This window comes from Oncorhynchus clarkii, chromosome 23, assembly GCF_045791955.1.
Source record: "Oncorhynchus clarkii lewisi isolate Uvic-CL-2024 chromosome 23, UVic_Ocla_1.0, whole genome shotgun sequence".
Lineage (NCBI taxonomy): Eukaryota > Metazoa > Chordata > Actinopteri > Salmoniformes > Salmonidae > Oncorhynchus > Oncorhynchus clarkii.
The window spans coordinates 11,552,056-11,568,283 of NC_092169.1; the positions used below are offsets into that span (position 1 = coordinate 11,552,056).

General features: G+C 42.6%; 1 pseudogene; it reads left to right on the forward strand.

Moving 5' to 3' along the window:
* Window positions 1-10,171: 10,171 nt before the first annotated feature.
* LOC139382003 (serine/threonine-protein kinase VRK1-like) overlaps window positions 10,172-16,228 on the forward strand; it is a 42,005-nt pseudogene continuing 35,948 nt past the window's right edge.

Here is a 16,228-nt window from a genome sequence, read left to right on the forward strand (position 1 = left end):
AGCATCAAGCTTAGTTGTGTTTGCAGCTTGTTTCTGTTAGACTTCAAACACAACTGGTAACTTACACAGCCTTGTCAATCAACTTTAACCCAATAAACTACTACTCTTTATCATCAGCAGTAGCATCCTCCTCTCCTCCTCCTCTTCTCTGTTGAATCTAATGTCTCCACTCTCTCTCTCCCCTTATGTCCTCTACCTCTCTCGTTTTAACTTTAACTCTCATCCTCTGAGCACTCTTCCTCCATTGATTTCATAATTACTGACACTACCTATCGTATTTCCTGGCCCTCTCCGCCCTCTCTGATGTCCTCTCCCTTCAGGTAGTGGCCTGTTGGAACAAACAGAGCCTCATGCAGAGCGGTGAGATCCACCAGGTGTTAGGACTGTTTCATTGCTCAAATCTGACAGCCAGACCATAAATTATTCTATGCCTTTCACTCTCTTCCTCCTCTCTCGGTCTCCATTTCTCTCCTCTCTCCCGTCTCTCCTCTGTTCTAGTCTGTACATGACCTCTGCAAGGTTAGACTACAAGTTCCATAGTTGTCAGAATGCCTTCAAAAAGTACATCCCACAGCCATTGTAGCCCTTAAAGGGATACTTCAGGATTTTGGCAATGAAGCCCTTTATCTACTTCCCCAAAGTCAGATGAACTCTTGGATACCATTTTTATGTCTCTGTGTCCAGTTTGAAGTGAGTTGCTAACTAGCGTTAGCGCATTTGCTAAATAGCATTAGCACAATGACTGAACTTCCAATCATTGCACTAACGCTTGTTAGCATTGGTTCGCAAAAACTACCTCTATCGTTCTTCATACTGGATGCAGAGACATACACATGGTATCCATGAGTTCATCTGACTCTGGGGATGTCTATAAAGGGCTTCACTGCCAAAATCCCAAAGTATCGCTTGAACACCTTGCAGATCATAGGGAAAGCAGTCCCTCCTCCACAGTTACGGGGCAGATCACTCACTTTCCTCATGTTATGCTACAACATATTATTGACTGTACGTTTGTTTATTCCATGTGTAACTCTGTGTTGTTGTTGTTGCACTGCTTTGCTTTATCTTGGCCAGGTTGCAGTGGTAAATGAGAACTTGTTCTCAACTGGCCTACCTGGTTAAATAAAGGTAAAATATAAAAAATAAAAAGGTCAAAGTCAGGGTCAGACCTCCGAGGTTGGCCTGGCTTGTCTGTGTGTAGTGTTCTCTGATCAAGCTGTCCAGGTAAGTCTTTATGAGAGTACTGGATGGCACTGGGAGTACTGGGAATACTTGTCCTGGTGTATCTCATCTCCCATGCTGTGCTGGTCTCTAACTGTTTGTCTTATGGGATCAGGTAAAGTTCCCTGGTGTGTGTGTCCCTGTCTGTGTGTGTGTGTGTGTGTGTGTGTGTGTGTGTGTGTGTGTGTGTGTGTGTGTGTGTGTGTGTGTGTGGAGAGTGAACCAATCACACTGAGGCTGTGTGGCTGTGTCTGTGCTTCTCAGGATATAGAGCACATATCCACAGACTCCTCAGTGCATGGGTCTGTTCAAGTGCCCCCCCCAGCTGCTCTGACCCTGGAATCAACAATGTCAACATCAAGACAGACATAAACATATAAAACCACAGACATGAACATATATAATATGCAATGGTGAACAGCAAGAGGATTGAATTGAAAAAACAAAATAGAGTGGGAAAATCGATAGGAGGCTGACCACTGCAAACTACCAAGGACATTTGGTCTTTTAGGAGTTCATTTAAGTTCTCTTCCTCTCTTCTGTTCCTCTTGTCTTCCGCAGGGCCAGAGCCTGAATTGGCCAAGGTCTGTGTGTGTGTGTGTGTGTGTGTGTGTGTGTGTGTGTGTGTGTGTGTGTGTGTGTGTGTGTGTGTGTGTGTGTGTGTGTGTGTGTGTGTGTGTGTGTGTGTGTGTGTGTGTGGATGGAGAGTCAGAAATACTCAAGGAAAGAGACAAACCAATGCTAACCCATGACCTTCTCTGCATCGCCGACTAGGCAGTGGATTTTCCCTTTGTCAAACTTCTCAAAGACATGCATTTCTTATTCTCCGCGCAACTTCTCAATCATGAATTTCTTACTTGCTCGGGCTATGTTTAATTGAAAATATTTCAATGTTATTATATTGATCAGTGTTTGACAAAGGAAACTGACATTTAATGATAATTACAAAATACATAAGTACTTGATTTGATTTTATACACCACGTTCTGACAGTTAGCACCACTCCTTTTGTCCTCTCTTTCAATCATTAACAATGTTAAGAACAGTTGCAGAATCATGCCTATCAAATGATATGGCATCACCTGAACATACTTTCCCATATAGACCTAGCTAGCTAACTTCAGTCTCATTGTGGAGATTACATTTTTTTTAAACATTTTATTTTACCTTTATTTAACCAGGTAGGCCAGTTGAGAACAAGTTCTCATTTACAACTGCGACCTGGCCAAGAGAAAGCAAAGCAGTGCGACAAAAACAACACAGAGTTACACATGGAATAAACAAACGTACAGTCAATAACACAATAGAAAAATCTGTATACAGTGTGTGCAAATGAAGTAAGGAGGTAATGCAACAAATCGGCCAATAGTGGTGAAGTAATTACAATTTAGCAATTTACACTGGACTGATATATGTGCAGATGGAGATGTGCAGGTAGAAATACTGGAGTGCAAAATAACAGAAAAACAAAAACAAAAACAAATATGGGATGAGGTAGGTAGTTGGTTGGATGGGCTATTTACAGATGGGCTGTGTACAGCTGCAGCGATCAGTAAGCTGCTCTGACAGCTGATGCTTAAAGTTAGTGAGTAAATTGCTCTGACAACTTCAGTGAATTTCGCAATTTGTTCCAGTCATTGGCAGCAGAGGACTGAAAGGAAAGGCTGCCAAAGGGGGTGTTGGCTTTGGGGATGACCAGTGAAATATACCTGCTGGAGCACTTGCTATGTGTGGGTGTTGCTATGGTGACCAGTGAGTTGAGATAAGGCAGAGCTTTACCTAGCAAAGACTTATAGATGACCTGGAGCCAGTGGGTTTGGCGACAAATATGTAGTGAGGACCAGCCAACGAGAGCATACAGGTCGCAGTGCTGGGTAGTATATGGGGCTTTGGTGACAAAACGGATGGCACTGTGATAGACTGCATCCAATTTACTAAGTAGAGTGTTGGAGGCTATTTTGTAAATGACATAGCTGAAGTCAAGGATCGGTAGGATAGTCAGTTTTACGAGGGTAAGTTTGGCAGCACGTGTGAAGGAGGATTTGTTGCGTAATAGGAACCCTTTGGCACCCCCTAAGAAACTGCCAGAGGTCCGGACAACAGGCCCTCCGATTTGACACACTGAACTCTATCTGAAAAGTAGTTAGTGAAGCAGGCAAGGCAGTCATTAGAGAAACCAAGGCTGGTGATTGACAGAGTCGAAAGCCTTGGCCAAGTTGATGAAGATGGCTGCACAGTACTGTCTTTTATCGATGGTGGTTATGATATCAAGGACCTTGATCGTGGCTGAAGTGCACCCGTGACCAGCTCGGAAACTAGATTGCATAGCGGAGTGGGTACGGTGGGATTCGAAATGGCCGGTGATCTGTTTGTTCACTTGGCTTTCAAAGACTTTAGAAATGCAGGGCAGGATGGATTTAGCTCTGTAACAGTTTGGGTCTAGAGTGTCTGCCCCTTTGAAGAGGGGATGACCGCAGCCACTTTCCAATCTTTAGAAATCTCAGACGATACGAAAGAGAGGTTGAACAGACTAGTAATATGGGTTGCAACAATGGCAGTGGATATTTTTAGGAAGAGAGGGTCCAGATTGTCTAGCCCAGCTGAAGGAGAAGCGGGGGGGGGGGGGGGCTTGGGCCAGTTGCTGCGGGGGGTGTAGAGCTGTTGACCGGGGTTGGGGTAGCCAGGTGGAAAGCATGGCCAGCCGTAGAGAGGTGCTTATTGAAATTCTCAATTATTGTGGATTTATCAGTGGTGACAGTGTTTCCTAGTCTCAGTGCAGTGGGCAGCTGGGACAAGGTACTTTTTTTCTCCATGGACTTTGCAGTGTCCCAAAAGTTTTTGGAATTAGTGCTGCAGGATGCAAATTTATTTTTCAAAAAGCTAGCCTTTGCTTTCCTAACTGACTGTGTGTATTGGTTCCTTACTTCCCTGAAAAGTTGCATATTGCAGGGACTATTCAAAGCTAGTGCAGTATGTCACATGGTGAGATGACCAATAAATTGAGTGGATCTTTAGAATTTATCTTTAGAAGTAAATTACAGTCCAACAACTTAACATCTCCAATATCCACATTCAGGGCCACATCAAGAGGGCAGACACATAGGGCTAAATTACGTATGGGTTGGGGTTTTACGTTTCAATTTGGCTCCAGGCCTAAGAGCCATTAAGGCCTAATCTGAATCCTGGTCAGTGCTTGCTCCCTGGAGCAGAAAGCAGGCTTTATTAGCATCACATCACACACATACAACCGCACGCACACAGAGCCACTCTCCATAATGGAGAAACTGCTTCTCATTACTGGCCATTAGATTTGTATTATGTTAATTTGAAATGACACAACCCACTATCACAAATCATTTGTATGTCCACCACACAATTTTGTATACCGTGCATTTCAATCACAGATAAAGGCAGTAGGTTACTAAGACAGAAACAATACGAGGTAGATGGGTTGGCGTATAACGCGAAGGTCTACCAACCCAAATGTTGCAGGTTCGAATCACACGATGGATAACTTTACATAATTTGCAACTACTACTTTTTAACTACTTCGAACGTTACCTTAACCTCTACCCCTAACCTGAACCCCTAACCCAAACCTTAACCTTTAACCCTAACCTTAACCCTTAGCTAAAGTTAACCACCTAGCTAACCTAGCTAACTTTAGCCACAACAAATTGGAATTCTATTTCATGATAATCTGTGAAAGTGTGTTGCTACCAATGCATGGCAATACTGTAGTGGAAGAATAGAAAGAGTGAACGGAAGTCCTGGGGTCAATGATGCCAGGAGAGGTGTGACGACTGATGAAACTTGAATTGACAAAATTAATGTTACTGTGTGCATTCAATTGTCATGTTTGGATTGTTTCATGGGTTCATGAAGAGCTGTGAATTTTTATGTTTCATTGTACTGTAAATGCTATGGGTTTATTGTTACAGAGAAACTGTGTTATTCTGTTCATAGGACGGCAAATAGTTCAAAGAGGAGCGACACAGGGGTGTGCTCTTATCATTCAGTGTTGAGGTGTGGGTATTAGATTACAAAATTCAGTTTTATGCTTTTTGTTTTAATGTTTTAGGCCATGCAAATGTGTTTTAAATAAATTATGGGAGATACTGGGATCTCCTGATGTACATTAGTATGTTATAGTGGTGAGTTTTCTATGCTGTTAAGACTTAGGATATTTTGTGTTATTTTTATTGTGAAGATTTCTGGTATGCACAATTTGTGAATTGTCTTCTTATTGCGTACCTGTAATGAATCTGATTACTTTTAAATGGAAACGAACCGTAGCCCTCACATTTCTGAGTAATATTCCTTGAATTATTATTTGGTGAAATGTCTAATGGTAAATGTTATTCACAATATACAGAGCAGTCGGGAAGTATTCAGACCCTTTGACTTTTTCCATATTTTGTTACCTTACTGACTGACTCTAAAATGGATAGAATGTTTTTTTTCTCTCATCAATCTACACACCATACACCGTAATGACAAAGCAAAAATGTTTTTTTAAACATTTTTGCAAATGTATTCAAAATGAAAAAAACGTTCGTATTCAGACATTTTGCTGTGAGACTCAAAATTGAGCTCAGGTGCATCCTGTTTCCGTTGATCATCCTGGAGATGTTTCTACAACTTGATTGGAGTCCACCTGTGGTAAATTCGATTGGACATGATCTGGAAAGGCACACACCAGGCTACATGAAGTCCCACAGTTGACAGTGCATGTCAGAGCTAAAGCCAAGCCATGAGGTCGAAGGAATTGTCCATGGAGGTGACAAGACAGGATTGTGTAGATTCACAGATCAGAGGAAGAGTACAAAAACATTTCTGCAGCATTGAAGGTCACCAAGAACAAAGTGGCTTCCATCATTCTTAAATGGAAGAAGTATGGAACCACCAAGACTCTTCCTAGAGCTGACCAGCTGGCCAAGCTTGGTCAGGGACGTGACCAAGAACCTAATGGTCACTCTGACAGAGCTCCAGAGTTCCCCTGTGAAGATAGGAGAACCTTTCAGAAGGACAACCATCTCTGCAGCACTCCACAAATCAGGCCTTTGCAGTATGTTAGAGTGGCCAGACGGAAGCCACTCCTCAGTAAAACGCATATGTCACTCCTCTTGGAGTTTGCCAAAAGGCACCTAAAGGACTCAGACCATGAAAAACTAGATTCTCTGGTCTAATTAAACAGAGATTGAACACTTTGGCTTGAATGCCAAGCTTCACGCCTGGAAGAAACCTGGCACCATCCCTACGGTGAAGCATGTTGGTGGCAGCATCATGCTGTGGGGATGTTTTTCAGAGGAATGGACTGAGAGACTAGTCAGGATTGATGGAAAGATGAACGGCGCAATGTACAGAGAGATCCTTGATGAAAACCTGCTCCAGAGTGGTCAGGACTTCAGCCAAGACAATGCAGGAGTCTCTTCGGGACTAGTCTCTGAATGTCCTTGAGTGTCCCAGCCATAGCCCAGCCTTGAACCTGATCGAACATCTCTGTAGAGGCCTGAAAATAGCTGTGCAATGACTCTCCCCATCAAAGCTGACATAGCTTGAGAGGATCTGCAGAAAATAATGGGAGGATCTCTCCCAAATACAGGTGTGCCAAGCTTGTAGCATCATACCCAAGAAGGCTCGAGGCTGTAATCACTGCCAAAGGCGCTTCAACAAAGTACTGAGTAAAGGGTCTGAATACTTATGTAAATGTGATATTTAAGTTCTTTATTTTTAATACATTTGAAAGAAAATCTAAAAACCTGATTTTGCTTTGTCATTATTGGGCAATTTGGTGTAAATTGATGAGGGAAAAAAGATTTAATAAATTTTAAAATACGCCTGTAACATAACAAAATGTGGAAAAAGTCAAGGGGTTTGAATAATTTCCGAATGCACTCTACATAGCAAATAGAGTTTGTTCGTTCTCTAACTGTGCATCTCTGAGCTAAGGTTAACTCAATAATTTAAAGCTAGGACAATGATTTCAAGACAATAGCTCTTTTTTCCATAGCCTCTCAATAATTGTTTAACAGTAAACCTAGACAGGTGCATAGTATTTCAAGGATCACAACCTTGGCTATACCCACTGGATATTGATTATGGGCCTATAGCCTTCAAATAAGTTTCAAGTTTTCATGTCACATGCACAAGTATAGTGATATGCTTTTTTGGCAAACTCAAAACCCAACAATGCAATAATCAATAGTAATGTTTCACTAGAAAAAAACACATGAGAAATAAGAATAAGAAGTATGAAATACACAATAAAGTAAGTAAGTAAGCATACTATTCACAGGAAATATTTGTAAAAAAAAGTTTGTGCAGGCATACTGGAGTAATGGAGGTAGATAGGTATAGGAGTAAGATGACTAGGCAACAGGATATAAGATAAACAGAGTAGAGGCATCTTACATGTGAGTGGGTGTGTGGGTGTGTAGAGTCAGTATAAACATACAGGTATGTGCATATTATGTGTGAGTGAGTGAGTAAGTGGATGAGTGAGCAAATGGAGGGAGGGTTTGTTTGTGTGTTGAAGTGACAGTGTATGTGAGTGTGTAGTGAGTGTGCATACTGAAATAAAAGGTCAATAAAGATACAAGGTAAACTTGATCCATGTAGCTATTTTGTTAGATAATTTCTCAGTCGTATTGCTTGGGGATAGAAGCTGTTCAAGAGCCTGTTGGTGTCAGACTTGATGCAGACTCTTGCCTCGTGGCAGCATAAAAAATAGTCTACGGCTTGGGTTGTTGGGGTCTTTGACGATTTTCCGGACATTCTTTTCACACCGCCTGATATAGAGGTCCTGGATGGCAGGAAGCTCGGGCCCAGTGGGCTGTCCGCACAACCCTCTGTTGTGCCATGAAATCGAGGGCGGTGCTATTGCAATACCAAGCAGTGATGCAGCCAGTCAATACGCTGTCAATGGAACAGCTGCATAACCTTTACAGGAATTCAGCGCCCATGCCAAACTTTTTCAACCTCCTGAGAGGGTAGAGGCACTCACGACTGTGCATTCACGACTGTGCATGTGTGTTTGGACCATTTGAAGCCTTTAGTGATTTGGACAACAAGGAACTTGAAGCTGTCTACCTGCTCCACTGCCGCACCGTCGATGTGGACGGAGGTGTGCACGCACCCCCTGTAGTCCACGATCAGCTCCTTGGTCTTGCGGATGTTGAGGGAGAGGTTGTTGCTCCGGCACCACACTGCCATCTCACTGACCTCCTCCCTGTAGGCTGAGTCATCGTCGCCGGTGTTCAGGCCTACCACCGTCATGTTATCAGGGAGCTTGATAATGGTGCAGGAGACGTGCGTGGCCACAAAGTCATGGGTGAACAGGGAGTACAGGAAAGAACTAAGTACACACCCCTGTTGGGCCCCTGTGTTAAAAGTATAGGGGAGGTGATGTTGCCTACCCTCACCACCTGGGTTCAGCCGCCAGGAAGTCCTGTTGCAGAGGGAGTTGTTCAGAGTCCTAAGCTTGGTGACAAGCTTGGAGGGGATAATGGTGTTGAACGCTGAGCTGTAGTCAATGAACAGCATTCTCACATAGGTATTCCTATTATCTAAGTGGATGAGGTCAGTGTGGAGAGCAATTGAGATTGCGCCCATCTATGGATCTGTTCGGGTGGTATGCAAATTGGAGTGGGTCTAGGGAACCCTCACCATGGGTACAACGTCGCTGATGCATTTTCTAATGAAGCCAGTGACGGAGGTGGTAAGCTCGTCAACGTTATTGGCAGAGTCTCAAAACATATTCCACTCAGCGCTAGCAAAGCAGTTCTGAAGCATACCCTCTGTTTCTGGTGACCATTTCTCAATGGAGCGAATTGTGGTTACTTCCTGTTTCAGTTTCTGCTTGTAAACAGGAAGCAAGAGTACGGAGTCATGACCTGACTTGAATGATGGATGAGGGAGGGCCTTGTATGCTTGCCTGTGGGTAGAATAGCAGTGGTCTTTATCGCCCCTAGTGGAGTTGGTGACGTGTTGATTGAATTTGGGCATCACATATCTTAATGACGGCAAATTAAAATAGCCAGCAATCAGAAAGGCAGACTCTGGGTGTAGGGTTTCCTGTTTGTACATTCACCAGTAGAATGGAGGGAAGAGCTGGACGGTTTTCCCTTCGCCTTAATCTCACCAGGATCCCCCCTCTTTTGCCTCTGTAACGCCGGCGTTTCCTCTAGGGTAGCACGAAGATTGGGTTGGAATTACAGAGAGGGCCCAGGGCAGATGAGTCGAAGTAGAAGCCGGAATCTGATGTTCAAGAGTTCTTGTCAGTTGTAAGACATAATAGCAGATACATTACGTGAAAATAGACAACAATAAACAAAAAAATTATGACAAAATAGCAAAGTTGGGCCGGAGATTGCAAAACGGCGGCCATCCAGTACGGCCTCATCTTAGATCATCTAATAAGGGAGTCAGAGAGTACATCATATTTTGGGTCATAGACCCACAGTCTCACACTCACACACACACAGACACACAGTCTCACACTCACACACACACAGACACACAGTCTCACACTCACACACACACAGACACACAGTCTCACACTCACACACACACACAGACACACAGTCTCACACTCACACACACACAGACACACAGTCTCACACTCACACACACACATGCATGTTGAATAAAAATAGTGAGATGAACATAGAGTTAGAGAGTTATAGCTAGATGGCTAGAATGAAAACCTCCCCTGTCACATGATGGAGGTGATGCTCGCTCTACAGCACAAACTCATATCACGATGGACAGAGAAAAGGAACAGAAAACTCTCTAGCCAGCCTGATGGCCGGCCGTCCATATTGAATATTTCTTCCTGATGGACACAGCACATTAACTACCTCATTATCTATTTCCCACCATATGGACTTGGGCTGGGGTGGATCACCACTGCAATACCCAGAGTCTGCTCTGCCTAATTATAACAACTATGCCATTTCCATCACTAGGGCCAGTTGCACAAAATGGTGTCACGGCCTTCCGGAGATTGGTGTCACCGTGCCCACACTATGAGAGCTGGGGAGAGGTGCCCGGTGGCACTTGGTTGGCCCCTCGGAGCTCACAGAGCAATTACCCTGGGTGAGGGGAGAGGAAACAGAGCTGAGGGCAGAGGAGGGAGACAGCTAAACCAGGCTAGCCAGAGATTAGGGGATCTCTGCGTTAATGTCCGTGGCTTTTAGAGATTAATCCCCTTGTCCTCCTATAGAAAGTCAGAACTAAAGTGATGTTGCTGTGAACCGCACTGGTCTGCATGAGTAAGGCGACCTAGATAGACTAACTTCAGAGAAACAGCAGGCCATCAGAGATGAGAGTGCAGATGAGTAGGCTGTAGATGTTTTCTGTAGAAATTGTAGTAAAAACTAAACTTGATTTGCAATAGAATAACAGAGAACCCGACAGATTATGCAACACCAAGGGCTATCTGCCAATTATATAGAACCTAATCATTAGATGGTCATTAATATACAGTAGGCCTACACTCAAGCAAATAGTCTGAATTCTAGTTGGATACAAACTCTTTTATCCATTGATCTTCCATATGCAGCAGCAAATGCATTGGCTAGAGTTCCCATTTTCCTCTAAAGTATACTTTTCTTCCTTTTTCCTCCCGCCCTCTCAGTGCTCAGCTCTTGATGTTCTTTAGCAGAGTCCTTGAGTCTTAAATTAGGCCCTACAGGTGCCCACCGATCGATAGCCTCGCTGCAGGTGCGTGCCAATGGGAAGAAACTGCAGTTTTGCTCTGCTCTAAATAAAACAACCCAGGCTGAGAGCGGAAAGTGCTGGAGACGTCTTCGCCGTCAAGTGCTCTGCACGTTAAACCACTCCTAGTACATTTTGGAAGCATAATATTGACCAAGACATGTTGTAAAGCAAAACTGTGTTCAAGCTGTGCTACATCTCAGAGACCGCCAGACTGCAGTCCAAAAAACAACTGCCTATTGATCTGTGTGTAAACTAAACGAAACTGGGGGTTTCTTCAATTTCTTTATAAATAGATTGAAAGCAAATATTTACTGAATAAAGCCGTACTATAATGATTATTGATTACTGGCTGTTATACAAACCATGCTGGAACAACATCGGGGTCTCTAAGATAAAGCCTGGGGCATTATGGGAGCCGACAGGCTTGGAGCAAGCCTGACAAGCAAAAAGGTTGTAACTGACAAAAACGGATTGAGCTTATTGTTCTTCCATTGGGTCATTTTGATTAGGCCAGAGACACCTGGCGGCACTACGTTTTACACATCTTTGTGCATCTATTCAGTGCCAAAAGTTTAGCTTGTATTCACAGGCTCTGCCTGTAGTCCTACATGAGTCCCATGAGTCGAAAAGGTCTTGGCAATAGTTTTAGTCACACTGTACTTTTAAATCCAATTCTAAAAGCCTACTTCTAAAACTTGAGATTACAGTGAGATATTGTTATATTCTTATTGCTCCTGCTCAGTCTGTGCCACCAGATGTGTCACTATGTTGTACTCACCCAAAATTCAGGAAGAGTTTGTGGTTAGGCCTACTTGATGTAGCCTCAGGGATGCAAACTGTTCAAGGTCCCTAAAGGTTACACTTTTTTTTGCACTGAAATATACAAAAAATGCCCTCTAGGGGGAAATGCAGGTTTTAACTAATTAAACAGCAACTAATATGATCTACATGATCAGTCTCTGTGTGTAAAATAAAAATGTGGTTAATGTGAACCCAACTCACAGCTAAAAAATGTAAAGAAAGCAATCCAATGTAATTTGTTGCCTAGACTTCACTGCAAATGACACTCAAGTCTTCAGAAAAAACAATACACTAATATTGCAGTTAGCTATGACAGCCTTTATAATAGAACGCTTGTGACCACACACATCTAAATATTGCACTTGGGAAATGAAACAAACAGGCATTCTATTTTTGCTCTATTATAGTGGCCACTATAGTAGACATCGATCAAGTGCACACGGCTACAATTCTGGTGTGAGTTAACTGACCCAAATGTATTACTTGTGGCTCGGACCGATTGTGGCTACTATCTGGCAGATGATTACACGGGCGGCTTTATATAATTAACATTTCATTATTCATACATTTTTCCATATTTTCTAAATGTTTCTGTGATCAAAAAATGTCATTAGAATTCAAATTAAATTCTTTAAGAGTCGTTTTTAAGTAATATTTTAGTATTTTGATACTTTGTGTAAGGCAATTGATAAAACTTTGTGGATAGGGCGCATGGGTCTAAGACATTGCAGTGCAAACTGCGTTGCTACAGATGCTGGTTCGATACCTGTGCTGGCTGCGATAAGGAGACCCATGAATCGTTGAACAATTGGCCCAGCGCTGTCCAGGTTATGGGAGGGTGTGGCCGGCCAGGATGTCCTTGTCCCATCGTGGTGGGCCAGGCGCATGCTCGCTGACATGATCACCAGGTGTACAATGTTTCCTCTGACACGCTGCTGCTCTCAACCTTCACCTCTGCCGAGGCCGTATGGGAGTTACAGTGATGGGACAAGACAATTGGATATGACTAAAATAAGGTAAAAAAAATAGCTAAATACAATTAGTTAAATAAATTGTGGATGGGTATAATTTGTATGTATAATAGTAATATTTAAAATGACCAAATCAGGTAATTTTGTATACATTCATTTAAAATTGCATCGGGCCGCTTCTAAGGGGATTCTGGTAAGATGCCGGCTGAATTTCAGTAGATGGAAACGGCAGTCATTCATTTTCATTTCGGGCCAAGCCCGACACCCGATTCAGGGCTGATTCAATCAGTTCCGCCCCCCCGGAAGAGGGCCGCTTCTGGGCCAATTCCTCATTGGTTGGGTGACTGGAGTCTTGACAATTTTACACTCTGTAGCACCTTGCGGTCAGATACCAAGCAGTTACCATACTAGGCAGTGAGGCAACCAGTCAGGATGCTCTCGATGGGACAGCTGTATAACTTTTTGAGCATCTGGCGCCCCATTACAAATATTTTTTCATTCTCCTGAGGGGTAAAAGGTGTTACTTGCCCTCTTCACGACTGTCTTGGTGTGTCTGAAAATATATGCCTTTTGTAGCTCCAACGTGCGGTCAATCTGAATGTGCTTGCATATATTGAATCTTGACAGGGTTTGGAACATGTGCACCAAGTTTGGTTAAAATACAAATATCCATGTCTGATTTATATGCATTTATGTGCCAGATCAAGCCCACATTCATGTTTATTGGTCAGTTCTTGACATACTAGACTGGTGAAAAAATTGCGTTGAAAGACTTTGATCCATTATGGGCGGCATTGGCATGTAGCCTAGTGTTGGGCCAGTAACATGAAATGTTGTTGAATCAAATCCCTGAGCTGACAAGGTAAAAATCTGTCATTCCGCCCCTGAACAAGGCAGTTAACAAGGCACTGTTCCCCGGTAGGCCGTCATTGTAAATAAGAATTTGTTTTTAAATGACTTGCCTGGTTAAATAAAGGTTAAATAAAAAATGAATGCTTTTTCAAGTTCCATCCAGATCGGCGGAAAATCCATCATGGTAGACCTTGTGGGTCCTTGAGGCAAATTTGTTCCTTGTGAGAAGAGGGGCCTATGCAAAGAATATCAGGACTCTAGGTCAGGGATGGGCAACTGGCAGCCCGCGGGCTGCAAAGGCCTCGGATCAATGTCCCTCTGAAAATATCAATTGTCTTTGATTTATTGTCATGCTATGTCATGATAGTTTTGTAATTCCTAATTCTATGGCCAGGCCACTCTCTGTCTCTCACACCAGTCTCTCTTATCTTGTGTCTCAGATGATAAACATATGATCTATGCTATTCAGAATCCTTTGGATGTCCCTACTCCATTGAAGTTGACATTTAAAATGGTTAAAGTTAGGTAAGGGATTTGGATTTGGATATGTGTAAGGTTAAGGTAAGGGTTATGGTTTAGGGTATGGTTTAGGGTAATCATGTGTTGAGGCTATAAAATGTTTGTTTTCAGTTAAACAGGCCTATGTTAGGTTCTGATGGGGAAGAACAGTTCAACAAGCTCAACAAACATGTATATCTTATTATCTTCAAGAATCAATGGGTTTACAGTGCCTAGTGAAAGTCTACACACATTCAACAGTTAAAATATTTGAGATCGACTCATTTAATGTCCACCCACACCATCTCTGGATCAGGTTGCCAGCCTTCAGATTGACATTTTGAGCATTTGGTGCACGATGGTGGAAGTAGGAGACAGTGTTAAAACTTTTTATGGCTGCAGGGGCAGTATTGAGTAGCTTGGATGAAAGGTGCCCAGAGGTGCCCAGAGTAAACGGCCTGCTCCTCAGTCTCAGTTGCTAACATATGCATGTTATTATTAGTATTGGATAGAAAACACTCTGAAGTTTCTAAAACTGTTTGAATGATGTCTGTGAGTATAACAGAACTCATATGGCAGGCAAAAACCTGAGAAGAAATCCAGACAGGAAGTGAGAAATCTGAGGTTGGTCGATTTTTAACTCAGGCCCTATTGAATTCACAGTTGGATATGGATGAAGTTGCACTTCCTAGGGCTTCCACTAGATGTCAACTGTCTTTAGAAACTTGAATGAGGCTTCCACTGTGTTGTAGGACTGAACAAGAGCTGAATGAGTTTGGCTGGCAGAGAGCCATTTCCTGGTCATGCACATTCCACATGATATCGACTTGCGTTCTGTTGCTCCTCTAGACACAAAGGAATTCTACGGTTGGAACTTTATTGTTCCTTTTGTTATTGTTCCTATAGATTTTTGATAAAAACATCCTAATGATTGATTCTATACTTAGGTTGAAATGTTTCTTCGACCAGTAATATAACTTTTTGAAGTTTTTGTCCGAAGTAATGCACTAGCGTTTGGATATGTGTACCTAACGCTAACAAAAGTAGCTACTTGGACATAAATAACGGACATTATCGAACAAATCAAGCATTCATTGTGGAACTGGGATTCCTGGGAGTGCATTCTGATGAAGATCATCAAAGGTAAGGGAATATTTATCATGTAATTTCTGGTTTCTGTTGATTCCAACATGGCGGCTAATTTGATTATTTTTCTGAGCGCTGTCTCAGATCATTAACTACCCACAATCACAGGTGGGAAAAAGGCCTGCCTAAGTATGCTCCCCAACCAGAGACAACGATAGACAGCTGCCTCTGATTGGAAAACAAAGAAATAAAGAACATAGAAAGCCCACCCAAATCACACCCTGACCAAACAAATAGAGACATAAGAAGGCTCTCTAAGGTAAGGGCGTGACACTACTGTAGACCTTCATTGCAAAACATTGTATTTTAATAAATTATTTGAATGTATGTAGGTTAGTTTTATCAAAAAATTATAACATATAGATGTGCCAAATTATAAATGTTTCACTATTTTGTTTTTATGAAATACAATACACATGCCGAATAAAAACCTAATATAACCCAACTTCTGAAAGGTTTCATGCCAGATATGCTGAAGTGGACTGGGCCCATTAGCTGGAACCCAAAGTAATATGATTCTCCGGACTTGGGAAGAGCTCGGCCCTCATGAAGTCTGAGTCCAAGTCAATGCCTAGTCAATGCCTAGTCCCCAAAGTATCAAACGTAATAGGCCGAACCCACCGTGTTGCTCTTTCTTACAAATCACTCAAATTGATACAGTTCCCTGGCCTAATCTAAATGAAAGAGTGTTTCTGTTCTACACAGTTTTGCCAGAACGTTCTATAATGTTGCACCCATATGGTTGCACCCACTGAAAGCACCCTGGGCCAGATGTTTGAGGATGACTGAAAGTAATATAAACCTGTCATATGGAACTTGCTGTTGTAGTCATTGGTGGGTGAATATCCAGAGCCATTGCTTCCTAGGTTTCATTGGTTGATTTTTGGCCTATCACACAGCGGGAGGGACAAAGTTTAAGGAAATCGAACAGTTTTGACAGCAGCTGTCGAAGAACCAGATGGAGTAGATTTTTCTTGGGGGAAAGCAACCCATCTAGCTTGCTAACTTTGGACACA